Consider the following 11,915-nt stretch of genomic DNA (forward strand, 5'->3'; position numbering starts at 1 on the left):
AGCTCACAGCAACCTCCAACTCTTGGGCTTAAGCAATTCTCTTGCCTCAGCCTCTGAAGTAGCTGGGACTACAGGTACCCAAAACAATGCCCAGCTATGTTTTGGTTGTAGTTGTCATTGTTGCTTGGCAGGCCTGGGCTGGATTCAAACCCACCAGCTCCAGTGTATGTGGCTGGTGCCCTAGCTGCTGAGCCACAGGCACTGAGCCATCCCAACTTGAGCCAAGGATGGAGCTAGCCTTGTCCTGTCTCCACAGATTGAAAAAGCCAGAAGGAGGAACTAAGGAAATACTCAACAAAGCCTAGCCAGGCACTCTGAGCAGGGCTCTGCTCACTCCCAGCCCCTGGCCCTCCCTGCGGGGCCTCTGTGTGCTGGACAGAGCTAATATAGTTAGAAAGTGGCAAGATGGTCCAGTTCTTGGCAGCCAGTTGTCTACTCCAGCACCTCCATATCTGAGCAATGCCTCTCTTTAGATCACACAATCCAGGGTCTGAAATCCACAGTTTAGTGACCCTAGAAATTCCATTTCATCAACATCATATAGAGCAGTGGCTGAGAGTGCTCTGCAGTCAGACAGTCCAAGTCACACTCAAGGTGACTGGTGTACCACTTAATAGCTGGGTGACCCTGGACAAGTTCCTTAACCTCCCTGTACCTCACACCCACCATCTATAAAGTGGAGATAACAATGCCTACCTCACTGGGTGGTAAGAGAAACAAATGAGACAAAGACTAGCTGTGAGCTGCCTGGCCACTCCACGCCTTTCTGTAGTTCCTGGGATTCTTCTTTCTAAAGATCTTGGTAGGGGTGCATATCTCTTTTTTTTTTTGATACAGACTCTTGGGCTTAAGTGATTCTCTTGCCTCAGCCTCCCAGTAGCTGGGACTACAGGCACCTGCCACAACGCCCAGCTATTTTTTTGTTACTATTGTGCTTATTTTAGCAGGCCCTGGCCGGATATGAACCCACCAGCCCCAGTGCTTGTGGCCAACAACCTAACCGCTGAGCTGCATATCTCACTGTTGAAGACAAATGTGCCAAATAGATTCCCAGCCTCCTTTGCAGCTAAGGCATATGACTAGACTCTATCAAAGAAAGCATCCATGCCAGACTTTGAACCTGGAGCTAGTGACCAAAAATAAAGGGGCCAAGAAGACTTTTCTGTGGTGGTGGTGATAGTAAGATCAAGTTCCTGGGGCCGCAGTGTCCACCACTCTAGGACATGGACCCAGGGCCAGAGCTCTACAACATGCTAGGTGCCAGCCACAGGGTCTGCATCTCAGCAGCAGCAGGGGATCCTCCCCAGACCCCTCTGCAGCCTGGTTTTGGCCCCACATCTGATTCTCTGGCCATTCCTGAAATTTTGTGAACTACTCCATTTCTTTTCCATAAATTCATTTTTCTACTCAGAATAGCCAAGGAGAGTTTCTGTTGCCTCCTACTAAGAACCCTGATTCATGAAGCATTTAGTCCAGGAACTGGCATCTAGTTATTGCTCCATAAATAAATGCTACTCATATTATTAGGGCTAGAAGTGATCAGGGTCTTTGGAGCTGACCCACATTAATCTAACTCTCAAGACTAGAGACTGATGTCTACTTCTGGTGCCAAAAGCATGATTTAGGTTGATTGGAACCCACAAAGGGTTGCCTCGGCCCCCAGTCAGCACCTTATCTCTCTGCATCACAAACTACAGTATGCTCAGTAGACCTGGAGTTTGAGTAGGAGCAGAAAGCTAGAGGTCTTGGGGTCTAGTACATTTAAGCAAGGGGATACCCAATATCTGGACTTCAGCCTCAGATCTACCTCCTTCCCCAGGAATTGCTAAATCAACATTTCAGGATCCCCAGTCTTAGGAATCCCCCTGTCTAGCCCTAAAGTTACTAGCTTGGATATCCCTAGACGGACTCAATAAGAACATTCCCATGAGGGACCCTAATAAGTTACCTCTGCATTTAAATCTTTCCTAATCTCATCCTCAGAGGCTCCTCCCAAGTTTAGGCTTATGGGAGGGCTTGCTATGGCACTTGTACAACTAGGTGCACACCTGGCACTGAGGTGTCTGCCCCACCACAAGTGTGAGCTTCTGCATGACATGTGTGCACCCAGGATTGAGCAGATGTCACTTTGTCAATAGTGGCCAGTACCAAGAAACTCCCAAGTATGTCCTGCCATGCCCATACTCCAACACACAGCAGCTTGAAGGCAGAAAACCCAGCTCACACTATTCAGTCCTCACACCAGGGACTATGAACCCTGCAGTCAGACAACATGTGGTGTGGCCAAGAATGGCCTCCCACCCTTCTTCACCAGAAAAGTCCTATTTGGCCTTTGTGATAGGCAGAATCCAACGATGTCTCCCAAGATCTTCACCCTCTGGTGTACATACACCACATAATCCCTGGGGCTGCAAATAGGATAGATTTTATGTTATATTATATGACGCAATTGACTTTAGGAAAGAGAGACTCCAGGGTGAGTCTGAGCCAATCAGATGAGCCCTTAAAAGGGACTCAGCTTTCTTCCTGAAGTCAGAAATTCTAGGAACAAGGGAGTCACAGCCCAAGGGAGATTTTTCATTGCTGGCTTTGAGAATGGAGAAGGCCACGAGGCAAGGAATGTGGGCAGCCTTGAGCCCCTGAGAAAGACTTCCATCCAACATCCAGCAAGGAAGCTGGGACTTCAGTCCTACAGCCACAAGGAATAGAAATCTGCCACAACAGCATGTGCCTGGAAGAGGACCCTGGACTCTGGAAGAAAATAGAGCCCAGTGAATACCTTGGCATTTTTTAGCCTCATGAGACAGATTCTGAACAGAAAACCCAGCCATGCTATGCCCACACACCTGACCTATAGAACTGTGAGCTAATAAACACATGTTGTTTGAAGTCACTAAATTTTAAGTGGCAATTTGTCAATGTAGTATCAAAGATGAATACAGCCCTCAAGTCCTACCTTCTTCCCAGGATGAAATTTATAGTTGATGCAGCTGGTGGGGGGACTAGCAGAGAAAGGTCTCAAAGGAATGGGCTGAGGATCAGCAGGGAAGGAACCCAGGGACAGCAGAGCAGGTAAAATGGACAGAAAGGTTCTATTCAAGCCAGAGGTCCCGCCTCCCTCTTCTTCAGACCCTGAGAAGCCATGTAGCCCCTTCTAGTTCCTAGTTTTGCATAGCGATGCTCCCTGAACCCAGAGAAACTTCTGGGGCTGATCAAGGCTGATCAACTGCTTGGCTTGGCTAACATCCTCATGAGGGCAGATAAGGGGCATTAAAAGGGCTAACACCATCCCAGGTGTAGATAGGGACCTGGGCCGTTGCTCTGTGTAATCAGCTTTGACAGCAGCTCCTGAGACACTTCCCCATTTGGTGCCCCAACAATTGGCATAGATCGAGGTGACTGACACGCCGCCAGCTCTGGAAGGGCTCTTAGAGATGAGCCAGTCCAGGGTCCATGTTGCAGATGTGGAAAGATGCACCAGACTGGATCCCAGTTCCCAGTCCAACATTCTTCCTGCTTCCTCAATGAGATTTCCCTCCTCCCCTTCTAGGAACCATATCCTAGAGACTATGAACACGTAGCAAGTTTTAGAAGGAAGATGTCTTTGTAGTCAGTGCCTCCCTGTGCATCCCAGTGCATCTTCTTTTCTTCATGTCTGCTGCTACCTTGCTGGCTCCACCACCATGTCTAATAACATGCATCAGAGTCCACTGTCCCCCCATTTGCCGCTCAAAGTCTAGCAATTAACCCAAATCCATTGGCCGAGGCTGCAAGGCCCTCCATGGTCAGCCTCTTGTCTACCAGTGCAAACTCTCTGGATGAGTGACCCTCTCTATTGACCAAGAAAATGCCTTTGTGCTGGCCCGGAGCTGGGCACCTTCTCAGAGAAGCCTTCTTTCTCTGAGGACTTTTTCTAAAGAAGCTCACCTACAACCCCCACCACCCAAATCTGGTAACTTTGATCCATGTAATTCCATTTATTCCCATTCACCAAAACGATATGATTTTTTTTATTGGTTCCTTGTTTATTTTCTGACTCCCCTAGCAGGAAATAACTTCCTTTTTTTTGAGACAGAGTTCTTTGTCACCCTTGATAGAGTGCCATGGCATCATAGCTCCTAGCAACCTTAAACTCTTAGGCTCAAGCTATTCTCTTGCCTCAGCCTCCCAAGTGGCTAGGACTACAGGCTCCTGCCACAGTGTCCGGCTATTTTTAGAGATGGGGTTTTGCTCTGGCTCAGGCTGGTCTCAAACCTGAGAGCTCAGGCACTTCACCTGAGCTTGGCCTCCCAGAGTGCTAGGATTACAGGCCTGAGCCACCACGCCTAGCCCAGGAAGTAACTTCTTGACATCAGAGACCTTGTCAGTCTTGTTCACTACCCAGCACTCTGCCCAGGTCATAGAAGTTTTCCCATTATATGCTAAATTACATTAATCAATTGACTAATTAACTTGAACCTTACCCCCTGGGGAAAGTTTAGCTGAATTTAGGTCAGAGTAAAAGTCTACTCGTTCAATTCTACCAGTATTTTCTGAGCTTCATCCATTGTGGACACAATCCTCTACCAGGCCCCGTGCTCTGGATCATTGATTTATTCATTCATTTAACAAATACTCAGAGATAGTCTTTGCTCTCATGAAGGCTGAAGGCAGCTGAAAATAAGGCAATCAGAATGAACCTATTAGTAGGACAGGGCACTGTCCTGAGGGGATACTCACAAGCATAGAACTTATATAACAGGAAAGACACAAAGCTCCAAGGCTACCAGAGTAACCAAAAAGTCTACAGCAGGCAGAGAGGGCAGAGAGGGCTTCCCTGAGGAGGTAGCACATGGCCTGGGTTCTGAAGGACTGACAGACCAGGATAGGCAGAGGAGAAGTCAGAGGCACTTTTAGGGGCCAAACCACGGCCTGGTAGTGCTGGAATATGAAGCAGGATATGGATGACTTGGTGTTTCTTGGAGGTTAAGTCGACAGATAAAGATGGTGTCTCTGCTTTGCACCAAAGCTCCTCCAGCAAACAGTGCAGACTTGCTGGCCAGCTCCTCAACGCCTCTCACTCCTTACACCATAGTAATCTGGTTTCTGTTCTCCTGTTGCTCCACCCAAACTGCTCTTGCCAAGGTGCCCACTGACCACCCAATTGCCAAACCCAACAGACGCTCTTCAGTTCTCGTCCTGCTTAACCTCTGCAGGGAGTGACACCTCTTCACTTCCTCCTTCTCAAAAACTATCTTCTTTCCTACCTCCTTAGTGGCCATTCATTCCCAGTTCTCGCTGCTGGGCTTCTCATCTTCCTCTGGAAAGTTAAATATCAGGGATCACCTGGTTTTCCTGATGCCTTCCTGTTCTACCTCTACACAGCCTCCATGGGTTGTGCCATCAACTCTCATGGCTCAAACTACCAAATATGTATACTGATCCCTCCCAAATCTTCATCTTCGGCCCCAGGCCCACTTCTGAGCTGAAGATTCCCATGCACAGGCCGTCCCAGAAGCCTCTCCTCTTGGGTGTCCCGTGAGCATCGTGAACTCAACACATCTCAGACACACTGCACACACCCACACACATACACCTCTACACAAACCTGATCCTCTTCTTCTGGTCACTTTCTCAGGAGAAATCATCATCTTCCACCTAGATCCCCAAGCCAGGTTCTGGGGCATCCTTCACCCCTTCTCCCCTGACACCCACACAAGAGTAAGACACTGTCTTCCTTCACCGTCTCCTCCAGCCACTGTCCCATCTCGTCTGCCACTCTGCTAGTCAACTCCTCACCATCTTTCCCTGCATCGTTTCAGTGGCTGTCAAATTTCTCTCCCTGCCTTCAGTCTCACATCCTCCCCCACCTGCAATGCTTTCTAAAAATCCAGCACTAATCACATCAGCCCTTCTCAACTTGTCCTCCTTGCTCCCGGGCACAGATGCTCGGGGCCCTGCTTACTTCAGCCTCTCCACTGCTGACACTTTGGGCTGTGCACTTGCTTCTTTGTCACAGGGGCCTGTCCTGTGCTCTGTTGACAGCAGCATCCCTGTCCTCTATGAAAAAGATATGAGCAGTACCTAGTCCCCCAGGTTGGGACAGTCAAAAATGTCTCCAGATAGTGTCAGGCAGCCAGCCCCTCATCCCTCATGGACAAAATCACACCCAGTTGAGAGCCACTGTTTTACAACCTCAGCTCCCCAAACACACACACACACATACACACACACACACTGCTCTAATCATATCGAGTACCCGCTCTTCCCTCAACATTCCATGATCTCTCAGGCTTACATGTGCAAAGGACTTTTACACATGTCCCTTCATCTGCCCAGAATGCCCCTTCCTCCCTAACCACTGTGCTTATTCCTTCTCTTCATCTAGGTTTCAGCCAAGGATCGCCTCTTCCATGAAGCCCACCGTGACTCTCCCAGAGAGAAGTGAAAGGGGCCTCCTGGGGGTTTCTCTCTATCCCAGCTCCTCCCCCACCTCACTGCGGCTGTCTTCTTGCTGTTTCCCCAGTAGAGCCTGAGCCTCACCTTATTCACCTGCGCATCTCTGGTCCTGCAGAGATGAGAGCCTCACCTTATTCACCTGCGCATCTCTGGTCCTGCAGCCCCTATCGAGTTCTGGAAACTCAATAGGGGCTCACTGCGTGTTGACTGAGTCAGTGAGTAAATGAAGAAGAACAATTCTTATTTAAGTTTGCCACAGATTGAGCTGGGCCGGCGTTCCCTGAAATAAGATTTTCGGCAGGAATTTTAATAACGACAACAGCGGCAGCCACTAATATTTGGGAAGCACTTTCTGTGTGCTAAGTATTTTAAGCGTGCCCTATCATTTCATCTTCTAAACAACTCTGTGAGGCTAGTGCCATTTCTATCCCTAAATTGCAGACAAAAGGCTGAGGCTCAGAATGGTAATGTTCTTTGCCAGGGAAGTGTCAGAGCCTGGATCCCAGTCTAGAGCCTGCACGCCTCCCTAATGCAAGGCATCTGCACCCATGCAAACTTACTGTGTAAGTGACGTGGGGAGGAGGAGGATTTGGGGAACATGAAGAATGTGGTCCTCTCTTTCAAAAGAACTTGGCTCCATTCTCTGCTGCCCATGGCTAGATCACCTCTCCCAGGGTCCCCTCATCTCCCAGTCTGCTTTTGCCTATTTATGAGTTAAATTAAAGATGAGCCACCTCAAGGGGATGGGGAAATCCACACCCACCAGGTACAGTGCACCTTATCTGGGTGAAGGGCATGCTTCCGTGTATAACTTTGACTCAATCTGTACAAAAACCAAGTAGGTAAATAAAACATGTGTATCCCTCCCACAACGTTCCAAAATAAATAAATAATAAAAAACGATGGCTACCTCATAGGTTTGGGAGGACCGACTGGGAGGAAGTAGGGCAATAATCTACTAAGTGCCTGAAACATGACAGACCCGCTCAAACAATTCCTGTTTTAAAAATAAAGAAAACAAGGCTTGAGCTTAGTGATGGACCAGGTTCATCACTGTATGAGACAAGTCACAATCCCACCACTGCACTGAGGGATAAAGTTATGATCACCTGCAATTATAACTCTGCTCTCACCAGCTGGAAGCTTAGAGTGAGGTTAGGAGGTGGAATATCTCTCTCTACCTCTCTCTCATATCTGCTATAATTTTTGAGCCTCCACTCTGATCCAAGCAGGGTGCAAAGCCCTAGGAATACACAGGGACAAGAAAGAGATACGGTTACTGCCTGCATGGAGTTCCCAGCCTGATGAAAGATGAGTCTTAATATTTTTATTAACAATTAACAGTGGTATGATCATACATTAAACTGCAACTGTGACAAGCTCTACACTGCAGAGGTACCTAGCTAAGAAAACCTATACTAAGTAACAAGAAAGGATGGGGCATCTGGGCTGAGGGCTGAGAGAACTATTAAACTTAGGGCTGGGTAGGGCACATTCCAAGCAGGGAGATCAAAACCATTTCACTGTTAAATAGTGTACTTGACCTGTGAGGTGATTTTACATATATAACCAAAACAGCTGCCATTAACAAAGGACCTACTATATGCAGTGACCAAGGACTTTTCAGGTGGAGCCTTGTTCATCCTCACTGCTCTCTGAGGTAGGTACAGTAACCCCCGTTTTCAGGTGAGGAAACAAAGGCATTAAGAGACTATAGACGCCTTCAAGGACACCCAGCCTGAGAAAGCGAGGAAACCAGAGCTGTCCGCCCACTTCCCAGCCTTGGGGCAGGAACCCGCAGCCCCATCCCCGGTAATTGACTTTTCCGTGTGCTTGGAATTTCTACATTGACTGCTGGGGGAAAAAAGGTAGCACAAAAGTTGAATATGAAGATTGATGTTTTTCATTGACTTTGGCTTAAGATTTGAGGCAATTAGAAAGTCTTTTTCTTTTTGCCTTTGAAGTTTTCTCTAAATAATAAAAGAGAACTTATGTTGCTTTCTTTGTTAGGCAGAAACAAGCCCAAGTGCTTTAGGGGTGGTTTTCTATCCTCAACTATAGAGGGGGCAGTTCAGACTCCAGCAGGAGGAAAATGTGAAACCACTTTCTGTGCCTTCCCCTCAGGGCACCATGGATGATCTGCAACTAGACACACAGACATGCTGCCCGCCAGCTGCCCTATGTCCATTACTCACTACCTGCCGGGTTCTCTTTAAACAGTTTGATGTTCAATAAGTCCCCTAATCCTTACAACTCCATAACGTGTGTCTGCTGTTACCCCATTTTACAGATAAAGAAACAGAGGCACTGTGCATTTGGGTGCCAGAGATTGTGTGGGAAAGAGCTGAAAATTAGTCCCTTTTTAAAATTTTTGAAAACAGAGTCTCACTCTGTGCCCTTGGTAGAGTGCTATGGCATCATAGCTCATGGCAACCTCAAACTCCTGGGCCAAGTGATCTTCTTGCCTCAGCTTCCCAAGTAGCTGAGACTACAGGCACATACCACAACACGTGGCTAGCTTTTTCTGTTTTTAGTAGAGACGGGTGTGTCTCACTCTTGTTCAGGCTCGTGTCAAACTCTTAAGCTCAGGCTGTCTACCTGCCTCAGTCTCCTGGAGTGCTAGGATTACATCTGTGAGCCACCACGCCTGGCCTGGAAGTAGATTTTAAACAGTCCAACTCCATTCCTAAAGTTTCTAAGTCCTTGCAACAAACTCCTGGGGTTCTTATTGTCCACATTATAGTGAGGAAACTGAGGCCTGATCAGAGAGATTAAGGGTTTCTTCAGGGTCACACACTTGGTTGGTGCCTGCAAAGCCCAGAGCCTTTCCCATGCACCCCACTCTCTACCCCACTTTCAGGCCTGGGAAGTGACATTGGGCCCAGGAAAGAAAATGCTGATGGGTCTTCAGCAGATGTTTGGGGTTAGAAAATAAGACATTAAGGCTCGGCGCCTGTAGCTCAGCAGCTAGGGTGCCAGCCACATACACCAGAGCTGGCAGGTTTGAATCCAACCCGGGGCCTGCCAAACAACAATGACAACTACAACCAAAAAATAGCCAGGCGTTGTGGCGGGCACCTGTAGTCCCACCTATTTGGGAGACTGAGGCAAGAGAATCACTTAAGCCCAGGAGTTGGAGGTTGCTGTGAGCTGTGATGCTACAGCACTCTACCAAGGGTGACAAAGTGAGACTCTGTCTCAAAAAAAAAAAGAAAAGAAAAGAAGATATTAAAACCCCTGGAGTAGGAAAACACTAGGCATGATCTTGGGTTCAGTCACCCACTGGTGGGCACCTGGGCTGCTGGCAGCCAGCACCTTTATAGTAACTTGGCAGGGTTGTTTATTGGGGAGTAATATAGACAAAAGGCATAGTTTTGGTCTTACAATATGATTGGAAACTTCGAAGGCAGCTTTTTTGTGGGAAGCCCAGTAGACAGCATCTCACCCCCCTAAGTTCTATTATTGTCCAGACTCTTGGGTCTGTTGACCAGGCTGTGGTCTGGCTCCCTGTCTGGGACCCCTGCACAGGCAGCAAAGGGGAGCAGAAAGGAAGGGGTGTGGGATAAATAAGGTGCAGCATAGCCTTAAATGGGGTGTAAGCAACCATCAAAAATCATACTTTTGGTGACTATTTGATGACTTAGAAAAGCTTATGAGATCATTAAGTTATCACACATGTTGAGTCAGACCATGGGAGGAAACATACCACCTTGTTAACCACAGTTAACCCTGAGTGATGCCATTAACAGCAATGCTTCTTTTTCATGCAGCCCTTTATTTTCCGAAGTTTTGCAGCAACCATGCCTCTCTTACATAAGAATAAATGTAAAAGTGGCCAGGCACAGGGGCTCATGCCTGTAATCCTAGCACTCTGGAAGGCTGAGGTGGGAGGATCCCTCGAGCTCAGGAATTTAATACCAGCCTGAGCAAGAGCAAGACCCTGCCTCTACTAAAAATAGAAAAATGAGCTGGGCGCTGTGGTCCCAGCTACTTCGGAGGCTGAGGCAGGTGGATTGCTTGAGCTCAGGAGTTTGAGGTTGCTGTGAGCTGTGAGCCATAGCACTCTAGCCTGGGCAACAGATTGAGACTCTGTCTCCCCACCCCCTAAAGTAGTGATCCTTCTTTTCCATCCAACTCTTTATTTTCTGATGTGTTTTACAACAACCATACTTCCCTTACATGAGAACACAGGTGAAGGTAACATCTAAATGTCAGCTTAGAAGTCAGACAAACCTGGTTTAAATATCAGCTCCACAGTGCACTACTTGGTGAGCCTAACTTTTCCCTTCTGTAGAATGGGCTGATCATACCCAATTCCCCGGGTGAACCGTCTTAAAGGAGATTGCCACCCAAAGCTCCGATGTCATGCGGTTGGCTGTGCTTCGAGTGGCTGGTATTCTCCTGATGAGGCCCAGCGGGGGCACACTTGCCTCCAGTTCCTTTCTGCTGAGGCCGCCAGCAGGAGAGAAAGGTTGCATTGCAAGCGTCTTGCTGAGCGAAATGAAAACTTGTGAAACTCCTGGGTTTCTTCCTTGCTTCCTCATTTGAGAGAGCAGTTGGTCCCACTTGAGCAGGAAGAGGGCCCTCAGGACAGAAAGAGGAGGCTGTGCTCCCACGGTTTCTCCCTCCCGCCCATCTCCCCTACCGTCTTCTCTGACTTTCAGAATAGAAGTGTTCTCTGCACTTCCTAGGGAATCCAGGCTTTTTTAAAAATAACAGCTTTATTGAGATTTAATTCATATCCCATACGCTTCATTCATTTAAAGTGTAAAATTCGATGATGTTCAGTATATTCAAAAAATTTTCATCAGCTCCAAGAAAACTCCTTACCCATTAGCAGTCACTCCCCATTCCCTTCTCACCCAGGCCTAGCCAACCACTAATCCACTTTCTACCTCTATAGATTGGCGTGTTCTGGGCATTTCCTACATAAATAGAATCATGCTACATGGGGTCTGTTTCATTTTGCATGTTTTGAAGGTTCATCCATGTTGCAGTGTGTATCAGCACTTCTTTTTATTTTCAGATAAGATTCTATCGTATGATACATTTTATATATCCATTTATCGATTGATGGACATTAAGCATCTTTTGGGGTTTTAATGTTATCTGTAATATTAGATGTGATCTGTTCAGTAACTATCACGTGCCAGGCTCTTGACCTAATTTCTAATCACTATAACAGCCCAGGAGGTGTGTCTGTTTCCCCCATGATACTGATTAAGAAACTGAGATGTAGAGAAATGGCCCCACCCAAGGGCATACCAAAGACAGAGCTGGGATTAAAAAGGGTCCTTCCCACTGCACCACATTGAACCTTCCACCCCCAAGTGTTCTGTCTCCCTGCAATTGGGTCTGAAGCTAGAACAAGATTCTACTCAACCAGTGATCATTCATTCAACAACTGTGTGGACGGCAAGCACACATTAGTCAGAGCCAGGGACAGCAGACCTCACCTCCTGGAGTTTGCTGCCCAG

This window comes from Otolemur garnettii, unplaced genomic scaffold (genome assembly GCF_000181295.1).
Source record: "Otolemur garnettii isolate 467f Iridium unplaced genomic scaffold, OtoGar3 scaffold00209, whole genome shotgun sequence".
NCBI classification, from domain to species: Eukaryota; Metazoa; Chordata; class Mammalia; order Primates; family Galagidae; genus Otolemur; species Otolemur garnettii.